We start from the raw sequence: 20,384 nt of genomic DNA on the forward strand, positions 1-20,384 counted from the left end.
TTTGTCTTTGTACTCTAATTTCTGGATCACTTCCTTGACATTATATTTCATCACTACCATTGGGTTTTTCATCTCTGCCATCACATACTTTTTATTATGTTCTCTTTTTTGTTTCCCAAATGTTCCTATTTATTGCAAGAGATCTTGCAATTATTCTCTGACTTCTTTGAGAATATTTGAACTTTCTTCTTCTTTTAAGGTCTTTGTTCCAATTATTATTTTTGTGTCTAACCTTCATGACAGATGCTTCCTCAGATGACCTATTAATCTTATCTTCTCATTTGAAGGGTGGGGAACTAAAAATTGTTAACATTGAGCCAGCCTCTGGAAGCCAGGAAGGCAAAACACAGTGGTCTCCACATTCAGCATTCGGCATTCAATATGTCTGTATTCACTTATTCACCTAATTTTCACACTGTGCCTGGTTTGTCCCAGCCCAAAGACCTTGTGTTTGTCTTCAAAGAACAGAACTCTTTCTGCTAGGTTGAAGGAGGACAGACACCCTGCTGCAGAGGGTGACATAAGGGATCTGGAGATCTGACTACTGTTATGCCCAGAATTCGTGATCCCCAAACACCACTAGGGAGCCGAGTCTGATGCAAAAGCAAAAGAACCTTTATTCGAGCTAGCTGGAGCTCAATCCCCTACCTGCACCGATGCAGATGTGAGATACTGGAGAGAGAGCGAGTTTCAAAAGCACAAAGGTTTTATAGGGGTCTAGGGGCAGTTGGTGAGGTAATGGCTGTGGCCTCAGCCGATTGGCTGGGGAAGGGTCGTGGCCTTGGCTGACTGGCTGGGGAAGGGTCGGATTCCTGTTACACAGGTCGCCGGGGTGTTTTGATCGGGAAGTTTGAACGGGTGAGCGGGAGGTTACTCAAGGGGAGGAGGCATGGTCTGAGGTTTCTGTGATTTTCCCGGAAAGGGGTCATGTCGGGGACATAGTCACTCAAGGTGGAGGACACAGAACAAGATGGAGTCGGCCGGCATAGGTCTGCTCTTTCAACTACTTAAGCAGTGTTCCACCAATCTTCCATTTTTAGCCTCTGCCTTCCCTGTCAGACTAGAGGTGGCACCAGTTGCTAAGCCTTTTGTGCATTCTCCATACAAATCATGTTGGTTCTGTGCCGTCTCTCACTCTAAATTCACCCTTTTCACCCTCTCTGTGAAAATGGAGATGGGCCAATTACATATTTTCTTTGCAGACAGCATAATGTCAAGCTTTGTCACTAGAGGGTGCTGGAGAGACATTCTAGGAGGAAGGGGCTTTCCTTCCTAGTTCCAGAGTGTTCCTTTTGTCTGGCTCCTGCAGCATGGGTGGCTTTCGCAGCACCAGACTTTTCCATTCCAGGCAGCCTCTCCAGTGCCCAGCTTTGCCGTTCATGTTGGGCAGGAGAACCCAACAGCTGGCAGCTTCTTCAGCATTTCCACCCTCAGGCAGTTTTATGATGGAGGCTTCCAGTGAGTCATCTCCCTATGAACAGGTTTCACTGGCACCCTAGAGGGTGTATTTCCAGCAAGTTCCACCAGTGCAGCATCACAGATCCTCTCTGTATTCAGCGAGCAACTTCCGTGCCCTCTCCAACAAGGTCTGGATTGTAGCCTTTGGGAGCAGAGGTAGGCTTGTCCTTGGGCTCTATCTCACCCTAAGAGGTACTGGCTGCTTCTTATATCTGCTATTCCTATATTTTGTACAGTCCTTTTTACTTCTTACTAGCTAATTTCTGGGTATCCCAACCTGCTGTTATAGTTAGTAATTCTTTATATTAAACCATCTCTGTTCAAATTACTCTGATTCAGTCCTGAATGCTAAGGTCACTGTGAACCTGCACTTCAAGCCCATAAGAGCCTGTCTATCACCTACAGGGTAATAGCATGGTATACGTGCTCTTTTTTTATCTGCCCTTGACCATCTATGCATATCCCCTGGCTATCCTGACTGCCCTGTGCTCTGCTTCCCATCTCTAAACAACCCCTCCCCCCCGCCAGGAATACTAAATTACTAGAATTTTCACAATTCACAAAGCAGATTAATATTCTTGGGCCTTAAGTGTGTGCAGTCCCCTTACTTTAAAAATACCTTAACTCAGCAACATAGTCATCTTGCAAGATTGTTCAATGCCATCTGAAGAGCCTTCCCTGATCTTTTCTCCCTCTTGAGATTTGTTGTTTTTACCTCTTGTTCCCTTAGGGCACAAGCTGTTCACAGGTGTGTGCCCTGAGTTTACAGTGAACTCTTTATCTTTCTTTCTGTTACCAGACCTAGCATATTACCATTTCGTCACATCGTAAAAACTCAATAAGCTTAGAGGAATGAATCAGTGTGTTGAATTGTAAGGTATCTAATTTACAATTTTTTCCATAGAGAATGAATATAAAGCAAAATCAAGGTGAAATTTCAGGAGAGGGAAAAATAGTAAATGATAGGACGATTCTTCCCTGATGTGTAGCCCTATTTCCACTGCTAATGCCACAATTACAGCTGTACTAACCTGCTATTTCAAAGCAGCTGTCAGACCAGTTTGAGCACGGTGCTCTTCGCAACTCACAAGATTAGCTCAAAGTGATACAGGTGCTCCTAATTTAGTTGGAGCAAAGTAACACTTCTAACTTAGGTAAAACAAATCATTGGTATGTTTCAGTATTTTGAAGGACATTTGCATTTCTAGATCAACAGAGATGACTGACAATCTGTGGTTCTCCAAAAAAGTGCAGAAGTTAGCATTTCAAGGATTCCTTACATTTACCAATTTAAAACTTATACCACTATGTTGGGATCTCCCTGGGCTGGAATTTGAACTAGACACAAGGACTACTACACTAAATTAGTATGAATACAAATTGTTTGTTTCTTTCTCAAAAATTAACCTCAATATGACAGAAAAAATTATTAATTCCAACTGTGAAGTAAAGATTTCTGAATTTTCCAGGTACTGTTTCAGTGATCTTCTTTGAAATGCAGATATTTAAATATTTATTAATTAGGTTTATATTTTGTGCAGGCATGTGCAGGTTGGTAAAGATATAATGTTAAATAAATTATAGAATGCACAAATCATGGGTACTCACTAAATGTACTGATGTTTGTTAGGCATTGAAATACTCATAATGCTTGCTTTTGACTAACATTTGTACTCACTTAACAAACTTTTGTTTTCAAGAAATCTGTAAGATGGGCAAGAATTATCTTCTTTTTACAGTGGAAAGGTAGCTGAGCAGTAGAGTAGTCACACAGTATGTTATAGAATAAAGACTTTAATAAAGGGCTCTGTCCACCATTCTGGTTGAGATAAGTACATAATGCAGATTGAACTATAAAAAGATCAACTTTTTAATTAACTGTTTAATTCTCTTTCTTACACAGAGACTCATGCAAAGGTGGACCACCAAAAATATCTACAAATTAGACGGTAAGTACTAGACTTCTAAATGACCTCTACACAAATCATTTCAAAGGAACATTCTGTTAATGATTTTAGGTAATTGCTTACATAGCTGTTTTGGAAAAATCAATTTCCTCTTAAAGATTTAAAATAAAATCAACAGCAAATTGTAGGTGAAGAGATGGGGCTCTATAGTGTAGGATCTGGGCAAACCAGAAAGTAATAAACCCATCTGTTTCATTTGTTAAGCAAATGTTTATATGCTCCTTCTTTGTTCTATTCGTGGATATAGGCCTATAGAGATAGAAAAACAGCAATCTTTTGTGGTGAGCACACTAACAATTATGATCCAAATGCTGTGGGGAACCGGGGGATGAGACTGATCCACTTGTTTCAGGGAATCAGGGAAATCAAAGAAGAAATTATATTTGAGTTAAATCTGAAGGTTGAATTGAACAATCCAGGAGAAGAGGAGGAGAGAGGCCATTTCCAGGAGAGGGACCAGTACATGCAAAGACTGGTAGTTGTGTAAACATACAATGTATTTTAGAAGATGTGAGGAATTCAGCATGGCTCAAGAATAGCTGAGGCTGGAAGGATAGATGCAGTCATATTTGAAGGAGCCTTTGGTTATGAGGTTTTTGCTTTTTATATTATAGGCAGCAAGGAGGCATTGGAAACTGATAGATTATGGCAGGGATAATTGATAAAACTCAGCATTAGGTTGGGCGTGAAAGAGATACCAAATGCTTAAAACCAGGAAAAAATATAAAGAAGAAGATAAAGGACCTGCAGAACACCTCCTGAATGTGGCGTTCCCTTTTTGATGGTAGGAGAGGAGTAATTTCATACCCTAATTTTGTGGTTTCCTACCCTGCAGGCCCTCTTTTCCTTTCAAATTGCCATTAGGATTTTAGCCTTTGGTTCCATTTCTTCTTATCTTAGCGTTCTGCTTTCTTTCAGAACATTACTTATGGCTGGTTTGAAGATCCTGTTCACTATCACTTAGCTCTCCCTTATTTGTAATGATACTTTTCAGAAGGCTAATCTTATCACAACATACAAGAGAAAAACTCACCACCTTGGAAAGTAAGACCGTGTATAATATAGAAATACCACACAAAAGTTCAGAGACTTGCCCCTGTTGTGAAATATCTAGAGATCTAGTGGTCTGGAGCATGTTGATGTATCTCTTTGAAGATGAAGGGCAAGTTATTGCACCTGCCTCCTCTAACACTAAGAAAGAGACAAACCCCTGTAGGCTTCTTTGGATTTTTGGAGGCAATATATGTTATTCCAACTTATTTACCAAATATCTCCAAAGGCTGCCAGTTTTTTTTTTAATGTTTATTTACACTTGAGAGAGAGAGAGAGAGAGAGAGAGAGAGAGAGAGAGAGAGACTGAAAGTAAACAGGGGAGGGGCAGAGAGAGAGGGAGACACAGAACTCGAAGTGGGTTCCAGGCTTAGCGCTATCAGCACAGAGCCTCACGTGGGGCTCAAACTCACAAACTGTGAGATCATGACCTGAGCCAAAGTTGGACACTCAACCAACTGAACTACCCAGGTGCCCCTGCCAGTTTTGAATAGAACCAGAAAAAGAGAGGTCTCTGTATTGGATCTAGCCTGCCATACAAGCTGCTCCATAACTTGGGACGTATAACCGAACAGTTCTTATGGCTCTTGAAGGGTCAGAGATATGTAGAAATACTATTTGGAACCTTTGGCAGTCCCTACAAGTTCGTCATAGCACAGAGCTTTAACAATTTTGGAGCAAAGCTTTGCATTCTCTGTAAAAAACAAATCTCCTCCTTTTTGAAAAGCAGCTTCTGGCTTATTACTGGGCAAGTCATAAGTAAATGAAAGCTTGATCCTGGACCACTAAGTTACCAAATCATCTGAGCTGCCTATCATGAACCAGGTATTTGGCAACACTCTAAAATATTGGGCATGTATAGCAGCACTTCATCATCAAATGAAAGTTGTATACACATGATCAGGATCAAGCAGGTCTTGAAGGCAAAAGTTAGTGCAGAGCAAACATCACAGGTGCCCATGGCCCCTATTTCTTCTATGTTGTTTCCTCCATCTTAACCTTACCTATGACCTGATAGGGAGCTCCCTAAAACCAACCTACTAAGGAAGAACAAAATTTGCAGTTTGGTTTACATGTGGTTCTGCACAACACACTAGCATGACTCTAAAGAAGAAAGCTGCAGGGCTACAGCTCCACTCAGCGATAGCCCTAAAGGGCAGTGGTGAGGAAAATCCCTCCAATGGACAGAACTCAGAGCAGTGCATATGGTTGTTCATTTCTTCCTAGAAGAAGAGATGGCTGAAGACATGCATCTACCCTGATCCATATGCAATTCTTAACATTTGGAAGAACTGTCAGAGACTTGGAAGGAGCATAATCAGAAAATTGGTTAGAAGATAGTCTAGGGAAGAGATATGTAGATAGACGTCTCTGTGTCTACACATAAGAAAATATTTGTGATCTATATCAATGGTCAACAAAGAGTGACACCAGTCTAATAATCACATAAAAAGTTGCTATTCTGTGGATGTTGGTGAGGATCTATCCCCAGCTACTGCTGTCCTCTCCAAATAAACATAGAAGGTGGCCACAGAAACAAGAATGGAGGTTTTGGATGGACTCAGCAACACAAGGCTAATTTGGCCATAGCTGCTGTCAAATGCCTAACCTGCCAACAAACAAAATCTGATACACTGGTATGGCACCATTTGTCTGGTAGTCTTGCCAGGCACCTGCTGGCAGGATGATCATATTGAACTACTTCCATCATGCTGTTTTATTTTCATTGGAATAGATACTTCTCTGGATATGGATTTGCCTTTCCTATCTGTAATGCTTCTGCCAAAACCATCACCCTTGGACTTATGGAATGCCTTATTTGACATCATAGAATTCCACACGGCATTACCCCTGACTAATGGACTTATTTGACAACAAACGAAGTGTGGCAATGGGCTTGTGTTCATAGAATTCACTGAACTAAGCATGCTATCTATCACCCTGGAGCAGCTGGCCTGATTGAACTGTTGAGTAACTGTATGAAAATTCAGCTGTGGTGCCAGCTGGATAGCAACTTTGTGGACTGAAGTCATGTCTTCCAGGACTAGGTATATTAATTGAATCTGAGTCCAAAATAAAGTAGTATTTTTCCCATGCTAAGATTCAAGGGACAGAAATAGGAGTGTCTATCTATGAACATTTTTCTTCTTATTTCTGTACCTTTTGACTTTTCTGGTTTGGAGATCTTAGTTCACAAGGGAGGATGCTTCCCCTAGGGGACATAGCAATGGTTTCACTAAACTGACTGTTGAGACTAATTGGCCACTGTGGGTTCCTTGGGCCACCTAACCAATTGGCAAAAGGGGGGATTACTATACTATTGGAGTGATTGATTCTGACTATTAAGATAAAATTGGGTTACTTCATTTTGGGATTCTTTGAGGTGTCTCATAGTATTTTTATGTCCTATGATAAAATTTAATGAAAAATTATAACTAATCAGTAGAGGCAGAACAGGTAAATGTACATACAGGCTATTTCAAAATTAAAGTTTTGATAATCTGACTCAAAAGAAACTACCAGCAACTGAGATGCTTACTGAGAGAAAAGAGATTATGGAATGGCTAGTGAAGAAGGTCATAATATCAGCTATTATTATATGATCAGTTAGTGAAATAAGGAGTATTATAGTTATGAGTATTTCTTCCTTATTTTGCCATGAATTTAGTTTTATCTATACTAACTGATCATTTTCCTTTCTTATTTTCTTTTACTAAAGAAGATAGTGGTTAAACTGATGTCTCAGTGTTTAGTTGCAGGACATCAAGAAGGGAGTGTGGAGAAGAAATCACTCTAAGGTGGTATCTTACATATACTTCTTTGGGGAGAGGAATAGTGTATTTTCAGTAAGAAAGAGATAGTTGCACGATGTTAGGCAGAAGCATGGTTTTTCTTTTACTTTATATGGAATATGGTTAAAAGAGGTATGCACTGATGACAGGTTGACTAGGAGAGAAAAGATTGTGCTGTGTCAACTTGATTAAGCTAAGAACCACATTTCCCAGAATTCTCTTTGCTGTAAGATTACAAATTAAAGTTGACCAAAAGAGAACTTGCATCAGATTTGGAAGACACAAGTGTGAAACAGCAACCTTTATTTTCTGGAGATTTCTGAGGTCAGTTAAAGTGACAGGAGCTTTTCTTCCCAACTCTTGGTCCTCATGATTAAGATCAGTTCCAGGCTTTATCACCAGATGCATGGCTGTACTTTGACAGACACATTTCATAGACCTCTCCCCCCCCCCCGCCCCCCCCATAGTCCCACTTTGGTGGCTAGATATGCTGGTCTTCTCAGAATTCCCTGAAATTATGGACAGTTTTACTTGCACAGGTGCTTCAGGAGAACTCACTAGAGACTCCTTCTTAGGTTCTCCTACTGTCGATTCCCTAGCTCTTCCCACAACTGTGTGAGGTTTACTTCCTACAATATATTCCTTATCCTGCAGCCCTCATAGTGACTCTGCTTCTATGGCTGAACCACACATGACATCCAATCTCTGAATTTCTTCAAATCTTCATAATCTTAAGACAACTGACTAAGTGAGTTTTAAGGAATTAGGAAGTTTTCCTGTGCAAGTTTTCTTTCTTCAGAAATTTAACAAATATTAAATATCAGAAAGATTTAGAAATTAACAATTTGATTATTGAAGAGAATGGTAAGACTATACACAACCTAGGTGATTTCATACTTTCAGAAATACATCTTGAACTTACTGAAGGAGAAAATGGAATTTAATGGCTCAAATAACTGAGAAATGCAGGTTGTATATATGGGCTTTGGGCATGGCTAAATTTAGGTGCTCACAAAATGTTATCAAAAGTCTCCCTCTCTCTCTGCACCTGCACATAGTGGATTTTACTTGGGTGGTTTCACCCTCAAAGCTCTCTAATTGGTGCCAAAGATGAGCATTGGTAGTTCCAGGCTTATATTCGACCAACTTGCCAACACCAGTGGAAAAAGAGTACTCTTTTCCCAATACTTTTTAGCAAAAATCTTCAGCCTAATTTGGCTGACCTGACTTGGGTCATGTGCCATCTCTTAAGCAGTAATTGTTTATTCTGACTGTGAATGATAAGGTCAGAGCATACTCCTAGATCTGGGGCAGCCCATCCAAATATCATGCATTGAAAATAGAAGGGTCGATAAGAAAAAGAGGGATTCTGTTGCCAAGGATGCTTGATGGGTAAAATCAATACATCTCCACGATAGCAGTTTTCCCATAAACATGTACACTTTCTTTTAATTCATAGACTTCAACATTTATTTTTATACATACATTGCTCCCATGTAACAAAAAACAACTATTTTATGCACAACAAATACTGCAGTCACCTCCCGTCTAAAGAGTCAAATGAGTGTTGTAAAGTTATCTTATTACTCTAGATCAAGATCTTTGCTTTGTAACTGTTAGTCTCAGACATAGCTTCTTATTATCCAGCAGTATATGACTAATGATATATTTGTTTAACCACCTACAGCAAATGTAATAGATGATGGTGGAGTAAATAAAGGATGAATTCAAAAAAATTCTCATTTGAAAATGAGAAGAGGGAAAAAGTAAATAAACAGTTGTTCTACTCATTAAGGATTGCAAATTCTTACTGCCCAGGACAGTGGGTCCTTTGGTCAGGAATCTGCATTACAGTGGATTTTACTTGACAGTTATTTTCTTCTGGGTACATTTGAGATCTGTTTTTGTTTTTGTTTTTTTTTTTTTAATTTTTTTTTCAACGTTTTTTATTTATTTTTGGGACAGAGAGAGACAGAGCATGAACGGGGGAGGGGCAGAGAGAGAGGGAGACACAGAATCGGAAACAGGCTCCAGGCTCCGAGCCATCAGCCCAGAGCCTGACGCGGGGCTCGAACTCACGGACCGCGAGATCGTGACCTGGCTGAAGTCGGACGCTTAACCGACTGCGCCACCCAGGCGCCCTGAGATCTGTTTTTGATGGCTGCCATATGTTAACAACACACTTCCTATTGGTGAAGTTTTGGTGGTGGAGGGAATGCTTATGGGTTAAGTACTTACAAGCATTTGCTTGCCAGGTTTGGGGTTTTTCTAAAAGGGAAACATTAAAACCTTGGTAGGCATCCAGTTAATTTGCATTTGGTTAATGCTGTAGACTAGTAACTGGAAATTAAGATCATGTTGAGTCATAATTTCAAGAGAAATCTGAGTCTGTAGTTTCTGTTTCTTAGCAGTAGGCTGCAATGCTCTACTTACCTTCCAACTCTTAGCTTAAAGGTTTATAATGGTAAAGAACAACTGGTTAGGATTGGAAGTCATAACTAATTCTCTTCATATCTCTAGGTGGTATGACTGGGAAAACACTTTCCACCATCTTTTAATTAAGATAATTAGACTGGTGTTTCTGTCATTTTCACCTGAAAACTTCCTACCTAACACCTTCTTCAGGCAGGGAGTAGCAGTTGAGGTTCTTGGATGGGCCTGGAAAATCATTTTGTAGCTTCTCGTAGATCCTCTTCTTATCTACAATGTTGTTGTCAGACTCCTTGACTTTCCATGCAGTAACTTTTTCTTGGGGTTAAACATTTGACTTTTTCAGTTTTTCATGCACAGAGCTATTTGAATCTCAGCTGTCCTGGGTTGTTATATGAGCCATAGAACAAGATTGTGTTTTCTCCTCCTTCTCCTCCTTCTTCACTTTTAAACAGTCAAGATTAAAGTATTGAGAACTGGCTATAATATTCCAGGATCCTGACATGTTTTTACCAAATTCCCTCAAGTTCTAACCTCAGTACACACATAACCTGAGTCCAAAGATATGACAGGTAGCAGTTTAATTATCTGCTTTGCTACTTCATAGCACAGATGGCTTGCATTCTAGCTAGAGAACATTCATTACCCTGCAGTCTACCTTGGCTTGGCCAACACAACATTTTTAAGATTTGTCAGTGACAACAACTAACTTCCACATTAGCCAGGATATTTTTAGTGATGATGACAGCAACCTCAATCTAATTATCTTAATTCAAAAGAGAAACAAGTATTTATTAGTTCACAAACCTGAAAAGGCCAAGGGTAGACCTTGGGTTGAGGCATGGCCAGATTCAAATCAAATAGTGGAGTGCTTTAACAATGTCATAAGAAATTGGTTTCTTTCCATTTCTAGCTCTATTTTCCTCCACTCTTAGGCAGACTCTCTTATGATCTGAGAAAAATGAGCATGGGAAACTCCAGGCTTCTCAATTTTCTGGCAGTATAGTACCCTTGGTGGAAGAAGCCATCAAAAGTCCTGGGCTATCTTTGATTGTCCTAACTTGGGTCACACAACCAGTTCTTTATCAGTGACTAGAGTCACTGGCTCTCACTAGTCAGGCTTAGGTCTACTATGCACTCTTGATGATGAGAAGATGAGGAGATTCTTGAAAATAAAAGACATGGAAATAACAGACATGTACCACTGTCATAAAGAGAACTAGGCCAGGAGTCAAGAAATATAGTCTAATCACAGTTCCATCACTTTCCAGCCATCTGGCCATTTCTGGGATTTAATTTCCTCATCTGTAAAATAAATACAGTAATACTAAACTCAACTATTTCATGAGATTTTTGTTTTGGAAAGATGAGATTGTATATAGAACCTCAGAAGATATATATAGAAAGCAGATATTAAAATTTTTGGATAATATTTAAAAGCAATGTTTATGTTGCTTTAAAAACATGTTATTTTCAGCATTAAAAAGATATAACTACATAAGCCCAACCCTTAGGACAATAATGTTACTATCATTTTTAAATATTCCGTCTCATCTTTCTTCTTTCTTTTTCTTGCTTTCTTCCTCCCTCAAAAACATTTTCTCATATAGCTATATAATCTACAATTTTCAGCTTTAATGGCAACATTTCATCCATCAGACATAAATAACTTTCCTAACAAGTCTTATATTGTTGGACATTTAAATTATTTCTTTTTTTAATGCTTATTTATTTTTGAGAGAGTGAGAGAGACAGAGCACAAGCGGGGAAGGGGCAGAAAGAGAGGGAAACACAGAATCTGAAGCAGGCTCAAGGCTCTGAGCTGTCAGCACAAACTCACATATGGCACCTGAGTGGAAGTTGGACGCTTAATCCACTGAGCCACCCAGGTGCCCCTTAAATTATTTCTTATTTCTCAACATTATAAATAATACTGTGATGAATATAATTATTTTTATGGAGTTGCACTCAGTACCAACATTTTTAAGGCTCTTGATATATAGTTAGCTGTCTTTTTAAAATAGTTGTAGCAAATTACATCATTCTTAGCAAGGAATAGAGGTATAATTTCACTGTGCCCTTCCTGGTTATAGTGGATGCTACTGTTGTCTTCCTTACATTCCTTGTATTGTACCATTTTGGTGTATTCAGGTGATTTTCAATGGGTGACCTCTGTATTTCTTTGTCTGGACTTTTTCTGGGATACAAAAGGCATTTCTTTCCAAGTGTGTGCTTCAGGTCAGAAATGCTGGGGAACTGAACAGCATGGAAGGTTTTTTGTGTCTCGTGTCCATGAAATACAGCCAGATCAACACTAAACCATGCTGCACACCTAGAAAACTGATTTTAGGGTTAACACAACAATCTTCACAACCTGAACCACAGAACTCAGCAGGTACATGATGCGGAGAGGTGAAATGGGGGAGAGAGAAGCCACAGAGGGCAGGGAGTGAGCTGTTTTTGCTTGTGGAGAGAGGACAGAGGGAGGGGGAGAGTACGGGAAAAGCACCCCCCCCTCCAAAAGCAGCTAGAGAGAAAGTGGAAAAGTGGAAACAGGAGTAGGGACTGAACTAAAAAGGGAGAAAGGAGAAAGGAGAGGGTTTAAATTCCATTAAAACTCTATAAACAGGGAATGCAGAGTCTGAAACTCCACAGCTTGATACCTGGCAGTGTCTGGTGAGAAGGGTGAATCCCTAGGAGCACAGTGGAGTCTGGGATTCTTCGGGCCACAGGGGAAGAGGCTGTTCCCCTGTTGGGAGGACATCCGGTAGAGTCTGTGTGGCCCCAAACAGGAACGATCCCAGTGGGCCTGGGAGAACAACATTCTCTGGTGCTGGCACAAGGTCATTGGGGGTGAAGCCTGGTGCCAAATGTGTGCTGTGATTTTCCATAATCCTTGAAATGCTGCTGCTACACAATTGCATGAACTTTTTCTGGGGTGGGCCGGCACCTGGCCGCAATCTCTGGGCATCAGCCGCAGCATGGTCCTGAGAGCATTCCTGGCTGCAGCTGGCACCCAGCCATTGCCTGGTGAGACCCTCCTTCAGAGGGCAGAAAGGGTCAAAGCCACAGTCCCTCAGAGATAAGGGGTCGGGAGACACAGCCGCATCTGAGATAGAACTCAGGAGGGAGGTGCTGCCTGGGGCTTGGTCACAGACAGTGTATAAGCGGGGAGTGGACGGAAGCCGAAGACAGGACAGGTGCTGATTGGGGAGAACAGAGTTCTGATACTAGAGACTGGGTAGCTGGGTGACGCCATTTTCACCCCTCCCACACATGCGCATACACACCTACAAGTGTCACAACAATCCACACCAGTAAGGTAGGCAGCACCATCTAGTGGAGAATGGAGCCATTACATTAGGCCCTGCCCAACTGAGGCAACCGCTCAACACAAATATCTCCGCCTACTTAGTTTACAGACTATAAAGTGCTTCATAGTTTGACTTCTAGGGGAAAACAAAGTAATTTCAAATGTATTTCAGGCTGTTCACTGGTCCATCTATTCAATTTTCTTTTTTTTCTCTTTTTTGTTTATTTTTCTTTTTCTTGAATGCAGGAAAACATATATTTTTATTTTCAATTTTTATTAAAAATATTTTCATGCCTTTTTTCTACTATATTTTTTACTTTTGTGTAATTTTTCCAAATTCTATTAAACTTCCATCACTTCATTTTATTCTCTTACAGTGTATTCATTTTTCAAATTTTCAAATGATTTCCTTTTTTTTTCCTTTCCCTTTCTTTCTCTAATCTATCAAGCCCCTTTCAACACCCAGACCAAAACACACCTAGGATCTAGCATCATTTATTTGTTTTGTGTGTGTGTGTGTGTGTGTGTTGTTTTAATTTTTTAATTTAAATTTTTTAAACTTATTAATTCCTTTTCTCCCTTCAATATGACAAAATGAAGGAATTCACCCAAAAGAGAAGAAATGACAGCCAGGGACTTAACCAACACAGATAAAAGCAAGTTGTCTGAACCAGAATTTAGAATCACAATAGTAAGAATACTAGCTGGGGTTGAAAACAGATTAGAATCTCTTTCTGCAGAGATAAAAGAGTAAAAGAAGTAAAAGAAATCTCTTTCTGCAGGATGAAATAAAATGCTATAACTGACCTGCAATCTCAAATGGATGCCATGGCGGCAAGGATGGATGAGGCAGAACAAAGAATCAGTGATATAGAGGACAAACTTAAGGAGAACAATGAAGCAGAAAAAAGAGGGAGACTAAGGCAAAAAGCATGATTTAAGAATCAGTGACTCATCAAAAAGGAACATTAGAATCATAGGGGTTCCAGAAGATGAAGAGAGAGAAAAAGGGGTAGAAACGTTATGTGAGCAAATCATAGCAGAAAACTTTCCTAACCTGGGGAAAGACACAGACATCAAAATCCAGGAAGCCCAGAGGACTCCCATTAGATTCAACAAAAACCGACCATCAACAAGGCATATCATAGTCAAATTCACAAAATACTCAGGCAAGGAAACAATCATGAAAACAGCAAGGGAATAAAGTCCTTAACCTACAAGGGAAGACAGACAAGGTTTGCAGCAAGACCTATCTACAGAAACTTGGCAGGCCAGAAAGGAGTGGCAGGATATATTCAATGTGCTGGATCAGAAAAATATGCAGCCAAGAATTCTTTATCTAGCAAGACTATCATTCAAAATAAGAGAGATTAAAAGTTTCCCAGACAAACAAAAATTAAAGGAGTTCATGAGCACTAAACCAGCCCTACAAGAAATTTTAAGGGGGACTCTCTGAGGGGAGAAAAGATGAAAAAATAACAAAATAACAAAATAAATAAATACCAAAAACAGCAAAGACTAGAAAGGACCAGAGAACACCAGAGAAAGGATCAGAAACTCCAACTCTATAAGCAACATAATGGCAATAAATTCATATCTTTCAGTACTCACCCTGAACATCATCGGACTAAATGATTCAATCAAAAGGCATAGGATAACAGAATGGAGAAGAAAACAATATCCATCCATATGCTATTTATAAGAGACCCACTTTAGACCCACTAAAGACACCTTCAGATTGAAAGTAAGGGGATGGAGAACCATCTATCATGCTAATGGTCGACAAAAGAAAGCCGGAGTAGCCATACTTATATCAGACAATATAGACTTTAAAATAAAGACTGTAACAAGACATGAAGAAGGACATTATATCATAATTAAGGGGTCTATCCACCAAGAAGACCTAACAATTATAAACATTTATGCTCCAAATGTGAGAGCACCCAAATATATAAATCAATTAATCACAAATATAAAGAAACTCATTGATAATAATACCATAATAGTAGAGGACTTCAACACTCCACTTACAGCAACGGACAGATCATCTAATCAAAAAGTCAACAAGGAAACAATGGCTTTGAATGACACACTGGACCAGATGGACTTAACAGATATATTCAGAACATTTCATCCTAAAGCAGTGGAATATACATTAGTCTCCAGTGTACATGGAACATTCTCCAGAATACAAAACATACTGGGACACAAATCAGCCCTCAACAAGTACAAAAAGATCAAGATCATACTGTGCATATTTTTAGACCACAACATTATGAAACTCAAAATCAACCACAAGAAAAAATTTGGAAAGGTAACAAGTACTGGGAGACTAAAGAACATACTACTAAAGAATGAATGGGCTAACCAAGAAGATAAAGAGGAAATTAAAAAGTACATGGAAGTCAATGCAAATGAAAACACAACAGCACCAAACCTCTGGGACGCAGCAAAGGCGGTCATAAGAGGCAAGTATATAGCAATCCAGACCTTCCTAAAGAAGGAAGAAAGGTCTTAGATATACAACCTAACCTTACACCTTAAAGGTCTGGAAAAAGAATAGCAAATAAAATGCCAAAGCAGCAGAAGACAGAAAATAATAAAGATTAATGCTATAGAAACCAAAAAAACCCAGTAGAACAGATCAATGAAACCAGAAGCTGGTTCTTTGAAAGAATTAACAAAATTGATACACCACTACCCAGTTTGATAAAAAGAAAAAGAAAAGGATCCAAATAATAGAATCAAGAATGAAAGAGGAGAGATCACAACCAACACAGCAGAAATACAAACAACAATAAGAAAATACTATGAGCAATTATACGCCAATAAAATGGGCAATCTGGAAGATTGAAAAATTTCTAGAAACATATACACTGCCAAAATGGAAACATGAAGCAATAGAAAATTTGAGCAAGACCTATAACCAGTAAGGAAATCGAATTAGTAATCAAAAACTGCCAAAAAACAAGAGTCCAGGGCAAAAATGTTTTCCAGGGGAATTCTAGCAAACATTTAAGGAAGAGTTAACACCTATTCTCTTGAAGCTGTTCCCAAAAATAGAAATGGAAGGAAAACTTCCAAACTCTTTCTATGAAGCCAGCATTACCTTGATTCCAAAACCAGAGACCCCACTAAAAAGGAGAACTATAGACCAATTTCCCTGATGAACATGGATGCAAAAACCCTCAACAAGATATTAGTCAACTGGATGCAACAATACATTAAAAAAATTATTCACCACGACCAAGTGGGATTTACACCTGGGATGCAGGGCTGGTTCAATGTCCACGAAACAATTAATGTGATTCATCACACCAATAAAAGAAAGGACAAGAACCATATGATCCTCTCAATAGGTGCAGAGAAAGCATTTGACAAAATACAGCATCCTTTCCTCATAAAACCCCTCAAGAAAGTAGGGATAGAAGGATCATACCTCAAGATCATAAAAGCCATATATTAAAGACCCAACACTAATATCGTCCTCAATGGGGAAAAACTTAGAGCTTTCCCTCTAAAGTCAGGAACAAGACAAGGATGTCCACTCTCACCACTGTTATTCAACATAGTATTGGAAGTCTTAGCCTCAGCCATCAGACAACATAAAGAAATAAAAGGCATGCAAATTGGCCAGGAGGAGGTCAAATTTTCACTCTGCAGAGGACATGATACTCTCTATGGAAAACCCAAAAGATTCCACCAAAAAACTTCTAGAACTGATTCATGAATTTGGCAAAGTTGCAGGATGTAAAATCAATGCACCAACAGTGAGGCAACAGAAAGAGAAATCAAGGAATTGATTCCATTTACAATTGCAGCAAAATCCATAAAATACTTAGGAATAAATCTAACGAAAGAGGTGAAAAATCTATACACTGAAAACTATAGAAAGCTTATGAAAGAAGTTAAAGAAGACACAAAAAAATGGAAAAATATTCCATGCTCCTGGATAGGATGAACAAATATTGTTAAAATGTCAATACTACCCAGAGCAATCTACATATTCAATGCAATCCCCATCAAAATAACACCAGCATTATTCACAGACCTAGAACAAACCATCTTAAAATCTGTATGGAACCAGAAAAGACCCCGAATAGTCAAAGCAATCTTGAAAAAGAAAACCAAACCAGGAGGCATCACAATCCCAGACTTTAAGCTATACTACAAAGCTGTAATCATCAAGACAATATGGTACTGGCACAAGAGCAGACACTCAGATCAATGGAACAGAATAGAGAACCCAGAAATGGACCTACAAACATATGGCCAACTAATCTTTGACAAAGCAGGAAAGAATATCCAATGGGATAAAAACAGTCTCTTCAACAAGTGGTGCTGGGAAATCTGGACAACGACCTGCAGAAGAATGAACCTGGACCACTTTCTTACACATACACAAAAATCAACTCAAAATGGCTGAAAGACCTCAATGTAAGACAGGAAGCCATCAAAATCCTCAAGGAGAAAGCAGGCAAAAACCTCTTTGACCTTGGCCACAGCAACTTCTTACTCAACATGTCACCCAAGGCAAGGGAAACAAAAGCAAGAATGAACTACTGGGACCTCATCAAAATAAAAAGCTTCTGCACAGTGAAGGAAACGATCAGCAAAACTAAAACGCAACCGATGGAATGGGAGAAGATATTTGCAAACAACATATCAGATAAAGGGTTAGTATCCAAAATCTATGAAGAACTGATCAAACTCAACACCCAAAAAACAAATAATCTTATGAAGAAATGGGCAAAATACATGACTAGATACTTCTCCAAAGAAGACATCCAGATGGCCAGCTGACACATGAAAAAATGTTCAACATCATTCATCATCAGAGAAATACAAATCAAAACCACAATGAGATACTACCTCACACCTGTCAGAATGGTTAACATTAACAACCCAGGCAACAACAGATGTTGGTGAGGATGTGGAGAAAGAGGATCTCTTGCACTGCTGGTGGGAATGCAAACTGGTGCAGCAACTCTGTAAAACAATATGGAGGTTCCTCAAAAAATTGAAAATAGAAATACCCTATGACCCAGCAACTGCACTACTAGGTATTTATCCAAGGATACAGGTGTGCTGTTTCAAACGGGCACATGCCCCCCAATGTTTATGGCAGCACTATCAACAATAGCCAAAGTATGGAAATAGTCCAAATGTCCATCGATGGATGAATGGATAAAGAAGATGTGGTACACACACACACACACACACACACAGACACACTCACACACACACACACAATGGAGTATTATTCAGCAATCAAAAAGAATGAAATCTTGCCATTTGCAACTATGTGGATGGAACTGGAGGGTATTATGTTAAGTGAAATTAACAGTCAGAGAAAGACAAATATCATGTAACTTCACTCATAGGACTTTAAGACAGAGAACAGACGAACACAAGGAAAGGGAAACAAAAATAATATAAAAACAGGGAGAGGGACAAAACATAAGAGACTCTTAAATATGGAGAACAAACAGAGGGTTACTAGAGGGTTTGTGGGAGGGGAGATGGGCTAAATGGGTAAGGGGCATTAAGAAATGTACTTCTGAAATCATTGTTGCACTATATACCAACAACTTGGATGTAAATTAAAAAAAATTAAAAAAAAAAAAAAGAAAGAAATGCTGGGGAATTAACATACCCCAGGGACAGCCCTCAAATAATGACTGATGGGAGTTGATGAATATGTATCATTTGAGGCATGTGTTTTATACCATCATCTGCAAGATTATGCTCGAGTCATCTACCCACTGCTACCCACTGGTTGTAGCTGGCTTCATAGGCATTCTTTTATTTCCACATTTTTATTGAGATATAATTGACAATAATATTGTACAAGTTTAAGGTGTACAACATGATGATTTGATATAGGAATATATTGCAAAATGATTACCACAAAAGATTAGTTAACACATCTATCACATCATATAGCTACCTTTTATTGTGTGTATGGGGAGAACTTTTAAGATCTACTATCTTAGCAATTTTCAAGTATATAATACAGTATTAACTATTGTCAACATGCTGTACATTAGATTCCCAGAACTTATTATCTTCTAATTGGAAATTTGTACCTTTTGACCACCTTTGCCCATTTTCCCCACCCTCTCACCCCTGGCAAACCAATCTATTCTCTGTTTCTATGAGTTTAGTTTTTTTTTTTTTAGATCCCACATATAAATGAGATCATAGATTATTTGTCTTTCTCTGTTTTACTTCAATTAGTATAATGTCCTTTAGGTTCATCCATGTTGTCACAAATGGCAGGATTTCCATATTTCCTTCTTTTTTTTATGGCTGAATAGTATTTATTATACATATACCACATTTTTTATCCATTCGTCATTTGACACATAGGCTGTTTCCACACTATGGCTATTGAATGAATGTTGTAATGAACATGGGAGTGCAGACATCTCTTTGAGACAGTGATTTCATTTCCTTCAGATATATACCCAGAAGGGAACGCTGGATCATTTTAATTTTTTGAGGAATCTCTATACTGTTTTCCATAGTGGCAGCACCAATTTATAGAGCACACTCTTGATCCACTGTCTTCTCTTCCCTGTCTTGTTTCCCCCCTCTGCCAAAGTCCTTTGTATCCTACAGATAAACTACTTATACTTGAAACCTCATCTCAGAGTCTATTTTTGGAAGGACACAAGATAAAACACCAGGATTAGTTATCCTCACTTAATTTTTAAATTGGCTAACTTAATAGGAAATGAGTTACTGATTATTTGTATCAACATAGGTAAATCCCAAAATATATTATTAAATGAAAGAAGCAAATTTAGAGAATTCATAGGTAGGGTAGTATTTGTGAAAAAAATAGCATATACAAAACAATTTTATGTATGCAAAGCAATGCCATATATGCAAAAATTGTATAAATGCAAAATGGTATAAAATTTATAACAAAATATATGACGAAAGATTCTTGGGAATGATAAAGCCAAAATTAGAGTTGCGAAACCTCTAGAGAGAAGGAAGGGGAATGTTATTTGGGAAGGGTACACAGGCTTGGTATATTTTATTTTTTAAGCTGTATTATAGCTCTGTGTATTTATATCATTCCATATGTTTTTTATATGTCTGAAATAAGTTGTTATGATTACCTACCTATATAAAGTAAAACAAAATGCTTGTAAAGAAAATTCATATAATACTTTAAAAGAAATGTTCATTTAATACTTAAAGAAACCTGGGTGTTATATTGTAAGTGATGAATCATTAAATTTTATGACTGAAACTAATATTATACTATATGTTAATAAATGGAATTTAATTAAAAACTTGAAACTAAAAAAATAAATAAAGTTAACTGTAAAAAACCACAAAGAAACCTTTACAAAGTAC

At 38.6% G+C, this 20,384-nt stretch overlaps 1 protein-coding gene and 1 long non-coding RNA gene across 6 annotated transcripts in view; one reads left to right on the plus strand and one right to left on the minus strand.

Annotated features, from left to right (window-relative positions):
• LOC131514788 (uncharacterized) overlaps positions 1-20,384 on the minus strand; it is a 117,887-nt gene that overhangs the window by 51,617 nt on the left and 45,886 nt on the right. The window lies entirely within an intron of this gene.
• PKIB (cAMP-dependent protein kinase inhibitor beta) overlaps positions 1-20,384 on the plus strand; it is a 172,020-nt gene that overhangs the window by 18,448 nt on the left and 133,188 nt on the right. For all 4 annotated transcript variants that reach the window (XM_058735138.1, XM_058735141.1, XM_058735140.1 and 1 more), the window contains one exon: positions 3,362-3,407. The gene's annotated coding sequence lies outside the window, so the exon portion shown is untranslated. The remainder of the gene's footprint in view (positions 1-3,361; positions 3,408-20,384) is intronic.

This window comes from Neofelis nebulosa, chromosome 6 (genome assembly GCF_028018385.1).
Source record: "Neofelis nebulosa isolate mNeoNeb1 chromosome 6, mNeoNeb1.pri, whole genome shotgun sequence".
NCBI classification, from domain to species: Eukaryota; Metazoa; Chordata; class Mammalia; order Carnivora; family Felidae; genus Neofelis; species Neofelis nebulosa.